This window comes from Procambarus clarkii, chromosome 85 (genome assembly GCF_040958095.1).
Source record: "Procambarus clarkii isolate CNS0578487 chromosome 85, FALCON_Pclarkii_2.0, whole genome shotgun sequence".
In the NCBI taxonomy this organism is placed as follows: domain Eukaryota; kingdom Metazoa; phylum Arthropoda; class Malacostraca; order Decapoda; family Cambaridae; genus Procambarus; species Procambarus clarkii.
The window spans coordinates 5,029,640-5,036,050 of NC_091234.1; positions in this window are offsets into that span (position 1 = coordinate 5,029,640).

The following is a 6,411-nucleotide window of genomic DNA, read 5'->3' on the forward strand; positions in this document are numbered from 1 at the left end:
CTCTGTTTAACGCAACAGTAAAATGTGTACTTGGATGAAAAAACAATTCTTCGCGGCAGGGGATCGTATTCCAGGGACCTGCCCGAAACGCTACGCGTAGTAGTGGCTGTACAAGAATGTAACAACTCTTGTATATATCTCAAAAAAAAAAAAAATCTTTCCACCCGTTCCTGCCGCCTCGGCCTCCTGACGGGCGTCGCTGGTTGGCTTTGACTCGTCTCCGGCTCCCTGGGCTTGAACGGTCTGACGACCTGGATCTGTTGCCACCCGGGCCAGACCTGGCTGGGGTGTTGGCCCGGGGGCGCCCCTAGCTGGGGGTCTGGGGCCTCCTGTGAGGGTGGGAGGGAGTCTTGGATTCTTTCCAGCGGGAGGTCGACGAGGATCTCCCCCTGTCAGGTGTCTTATTGCGGCTTAGTGTAGGAATTCTGGCTCTACTGTTCGGGGTCCCTCTGCCTCGGCTTGGGGTCTGGCTCCTCATGGAGGTGAGGGGGGGGGGGGGGGTTGCATGCTCACCTTCTTAGCTGGGGGTTGCTGCTTGTTAGGGGTTGTGTTGTTAGGCTCTGGGTTAGGGGGATTGCTGCTGGGGACTACCCTCAAAATGTTAGAAAAGCTTGCTCCTTTGGAGTTGGTAGGAAATGACGTCACTTAAGGGCCAAATCGACCTGCAAACCCAGAAGGGAACACTCCTGCAGAAAGGAACTCACATCTGGTAAGGGCAGCAGATGGGGACTGTGCGGAGCAGTGCTGAATAAAACTCAAGCAGTATTATACTTTTGAGTAAATATGGCTGAATATCTTTGTTGGGCAAACAACCCCTTAAATAATATTATAACTGAATAAATTCACTAATACCCGAATTAGCAGGACACTGAAACGCCTACTAGTATTCAATACCTGCAACTCTAATACTGGATATTCGTACTGCACGAAGAGATGTGCAGACGTGTTAGTAACCTAATCTCAACCTATGACTTCGAGCGGGAACATCAGTGTACGTTAGTCCTAAACAGTGGACATCGATCTGTGTTTCTCTCTCCTGGAATAATTTTGGAAATTTCCGACCTCAGTTAATAAACCCTGGCACACCTAGATGGAAAGGTTATGTCAGGTTTATACCAATCATACTAACACTATGAAGTGGAGAAGGGGCAAAGGCGGGCCTCTGGCGCCTTAAAACCAGTTGCATCAGGCAGATGGGACTCACTAGCCTGGGAAGGCAGCTCTAGTACAATTAAGAAAGGACGTCTTCGACCACGACAACCACAGAGAAGTGCTCACTATTTTTCTCTATTACCCATTACCTATTTTGGCCATAAATGTTAGGTTAAGGGAGTAGTTGGTGATGATGCACGACTCCAGGTCCTGCGGGGTGGGTTATATTTTTAACTCAAACAGATTGCGTTAAAGACTGTATAATAATAAAAATAATAACAAAATCAATATGGTGCTTGCTTACATCTAAATATTTAAGGCTGGAGTCGGGAATCAACCGTTTCATTAACTGAATATTTGAACCCCCAGGTTTATGTGAAGGAATTTACTGGTGATAATACTTCATACATACAGTCCACTTTGAAATTAAAAATAAGTAATAAAAATAAATATAAATACAGTCTGCTTTAAACTAATCGAAAATTTAAATAAATTAATCACCAGTAGATTTCCCACAAGGGGCTTCTCCTTGCTATATTGTTAAGACCTAGAGGAATGTGTCTATACCCTCTGGAAGGTCATTTACATGTATTAGAAACAGGATGGGGCCAAGTACAGAGCCCTGTGGGACTCCGCTGGTGACATTTCGCCACTCTGATGCCTTTTCCCCCTCACAGTTACTTGCTGTTTGCTATTGCTTAGATACTCCCTTATCCACTAGAGCACTTTACCTTTTACTCCTGCCTGTTGCTCCAACTTTCGTAACAGCCTTTTATGGGGTACTGTGTCAAAAGCTTTCTGACAGTCCAAGAAAAGGTAGTCTGCCCACCCTTCCCTTTCTTGCCTAATTTTTGTTGCTTGGTCATAGAACTCTATTAACCCTGTGAGGCACGATTTACCATCTCTGAACCCATGCTAGTGGTGTGTTATAAAGCTATTTCCCTCCAGATGCTCTATGAGCCCTATTCTCAAGATCTTTTCCATCACCTTGCATGGTATACAAGTTAGGGAAACTGGCCTGTAGTTCAGTGCCTCTTGCCTGTCACCCTTTTTTATATGGGAACTTCATTAGTTGTCTTCCAGCTTTCTGGTAGGTCTCCCGTTTCCAGTGACTTGTTATATAAAGAGTGGCACGCTTAGTGCTTCTGCACCTTCTTTTAGAATCCACGGTAAGATTCCGTCAGGCCCAAAAGCCTTTGTCACATTCAGCTCCCTCAGATTGCTTTTGACCTCATCACTGGTGAGGTCAAAATCCTCCAAGATTGCTTGGTTTGCCTCCTCCTCATTCATAAATAAATAAATAAACATATAAATAAATTTTTATTCAGGAAAAGCACATACATAGTTGATTTACAAACATATTGTTGGATTTATAGATAGAGCTAGTACATATAATACCTAAAGACACCAATATGCGTTTAAAGACACCAATATGCGTTTCGGGCAAGGGGCTTGCCCGATTATTTAGCTCATGGGCTTCTCCTTGTTCTTTTGTGAAGACCTCCTGGAATCTCTTGTTGAGTTCTTCACGCACCTCCTTGTCATTCTCTGTGTATCTATTCTCCCCTTTTCTCTGTTTCATCACTTGTTCCTTCACCGCTGTTTTTCCTCCTGATATGCTGTGGAGCAGCTTTGGTTGGGTCTTAGCTTTACTTATAATGTCATTTTCATACTGTCTCTCTGCTTCTCTCCTCACTATGATGTACTCATTTCTGGCCGCCTTGTATCTCTCCCTGCTCTCTGGCGTTCTGTTATTCCTGTAGTTTCTCTATGTTCTTTTACTCAATTGTTTCGCTATCTTTCATTCCTGGTTGAACCATGGTTGAACTTCTGTTGCTTTTCACTTTTCTCCTTTTGGACAGGGATAAATCTATCTCCAGCTTCCTGGCATTTCTTCGTGACATAGACCATCATATCCTGTACATTCTTCTCTGAGTTCTGTTTCCCATGGTATTCCCCTTAGGAAGTTCCTCATCTCATCATATTTTCCTCTTCTGTAATTAAGTCTTTCTTGGGCCAGAGTCTGACGAGGGCCTGTTTTTAGTTTTTTATCTCCTCATGTGCTGCACTTAGTTATCTGCAGTTCACTTATAGTTTCCTTCATGTCATTCATTTCATCCCTGAGTTCCCTCCATGCCTGAGCAATAAATTCCATGTATAGGTCTTCCTGTTCCTCTCCGCCAACTTTGGTCTGTTTATTTACCATCCTGCTAGAAATGTGTATTCACCTAGTTGTGCTTGCGGGGGTTGCGGTCTGCGCTTTCGGCCCGCCTATGAACTGTCAATCAATTAACTGTTACTAACTACTTTTTTTCCTTTGCTTCTCCCCCCCCACACACACACACAAGCACACACACACACACACACACACACACACACACACACACACACACACACACACACACACACACACACACACACACACATACACACACACACCCTCGTAGGGGCCTCGTAGCCTGGTGGATAGCGCGCAGGATTCGTAATTCTGTGGCGCGGGTTCGATTCCCGCACGAGGCAGAAACAAATGGGCAAAGTTTCTTTCACCCTGAATGCCCCTGTTACCTAGCAGTAAATAGGTACCTGGGAGTTAGTCAGCTGTCACGGGCTGCTTCCTGGGGTGTGTGTGTGTGTGTGTGTGGTGTGGGAAAAAAAAAAAAAAAAAAAAAAAAAAAGTAGTTAGTAAATTGTTGATTGACAGTTGAGAGGCGGACCGAAAGAGCAAAGCTCAACCCCCATAAAAACACAACTAGTAAACACAACACAACTAGTAAACACACACACACACACACACACACACACACACACACACACACACACACACACACACACTACATAGCAGGCACCATGACAATGGGAGGACCAAGGATAGTAGCAGCAGTAATATATAACCCTCCATCAAATGACAGAAGACCCAGTCAAGAGTACGAAAACAACAACATGGCAGTTAACACTATAATTGAGAGGGCAGCCTCTGCTGCCTGTAGAAATAGTTCCCAGCTGCTCCTCATGAAGGACTTCAATCACGGAGGGATTGATTGGGAGAACAAGGAACCACATGGAGGCGAGGATACGTGGAGAGCCAAACTACTGGAGGTGGTGACTAGAAACTTCTTAACCTAGCATGTCAGTGAACCCAAAAGGATGAGAGGAAATGACGAACCAGCGAGACTCGACCTGGTCTTCACCCTGAACGACTCTGACATAAGAGAAATCGGTTTTGAGGCCCCAGTAGGAATGAGCGACCACAGTGTATTGGTGTTTGAGTACCTGGTTGAAGAAGGGTTATTGAACTCGAGGAGGGATACCGAAACCAAAAGGTTAGCATACCAAAAGGGAAACCATGAGGAGATAAGAGAATTCCTAAAAGATATAGCATGGGAAACAGAGCTCAGGGAAAAGACGGCCCAAGATATGATGGACTACATCACGCAAAAGTGCAAGGACGCAGCAAACAAGTTTGTCCCTGCCCAAAAGGAAAACAGTGAAATGAAGATGAGAAACCCATGGTTTAATCAGAGATGTAGGCTAGCTAAGCAGCAAAGTAAAAGGGCATGGAGAAACTATAGGAATAACAGTACACTGGAGAGCAGAGAAAGATACCAGAATGCCAGGAATGAATATGTCAGGATGAGAAAAGAGGCAGAAAGACAATACGAAAACGACAACGCAAGCAAGGCACAGAATCAGCCTAAATTGCTGCATAGCCACATTAGGAGAAAAACAACAGTAAAGGAACAGGTTATGCAATTAAGGATAGGGGGCAGAACGATTCACTACAAACGACAAAGAAGTGTGTGAGGAACTAAATAAGAAATTCCAAGAGGTCTTCACCTTAGAGCAAGGAGAAATCCCAGAGATAAGAGAAGGAATAACTAACCAGGAACCACTGGAAGAGTTTGAGATTACCAGCGGGGAAGTAAGGAAGTGTTTACTAGAGTTGGATGTGACAAAGGCTATAGGCCCAGATGGAATCTCCCCTTGGATACTAAAGAAAGGAGCAGAAGAACTATGCCTACCACTCTCCATAGTGTATAACAAATCTCTGGCAACAGGGGAACTGCCAGAAACTTGGAAAGCAGCTAACGTAGTCCTGATATACAAGAAAGGGGATAGACAGGAGGCACTGAATTACAGGCCAGTGTCCCTAACCTGCATACCATGCAAGCTGATGGAGAAGATTGTGCGAAGAAAGCTAGTGGAGCACCTGGAGCGAAAGAACTTTGTAACACAGCACCAACATGGATTCAGGGATGACAGGTCCTGCCTCACAGGGTTACTTGAATTCTACGACAGGCAACAAAAATAAGGCAAGAAAGAGAAGGGTGGGTAGACTGCATATTTTTGGATTGTCAGAAAGCCTTTGATACAGTGCCACACAAGAGGCTAGTGAAAAAGCTGGATATGCAGACTGGAGTGAAAGGGAAGGTACTCTGTTGGATACAGGAGTACCTAAGCAACAGGAGACAACGAATCAGTGTGAGGGGTGAGGTCTCAGATTGGCGAGACGTTCCGAGTGGAGTCCCGCAGGGGTCAGTCCTTGGACCTATACTGTTTCTGATATATGTAAATGATCTTCCAGAGCGTATAGAATCGTTTCTCTCAATGCTTGCCGATGATGCAAAAATTATGAGGAGGATTGAAACTGAGGACGATAATAGGAAGCTACAAGATGACCTAGACAGACTGAAAGAATGGTCCAACAAATGGCTGTTAAAGTTCAACCCGAGTAAATGCAAAGTAATGAAACTAGGCAGTGGAAACAGGAGGCCAGACACAGGATACAGAATAAGATATGAAGTACTTAATGAAACGAACAGAGAAAAAGATCTAGAAGTTAATAACCTTTCTTCACACCAAACCTGTCTCCTGAAGCCCACATAAAAAGAATAACGTCTGCGACATATACGAGGCTGGCTAACATCAGAACAGCGTTCATGAACCTGTGTAAGGAATCATTCAGAATCTTGTACACCACATATGTAAGACCAATCCTGGAGTATGCGGCCCCAGCATGGAGCCCGTATCTGTTCAAGCACAAGACGAAGCTGAAAAAAGTCCACAGGTATGCCACTAGACTAGTCCCAGAACTAAGAGGCATGAGTTACGAGGAAAGGATGCGGGAAATGCACCTTACGACACTGGAAGACAGAAGAGTAGGGGGAGACATGATCACAACCTACAAAATCCTCAGAGGAATCGACCGGGTAAACAAGGATAAACTATTCACCACTGGTGGGACACGAACAAGGGGACACA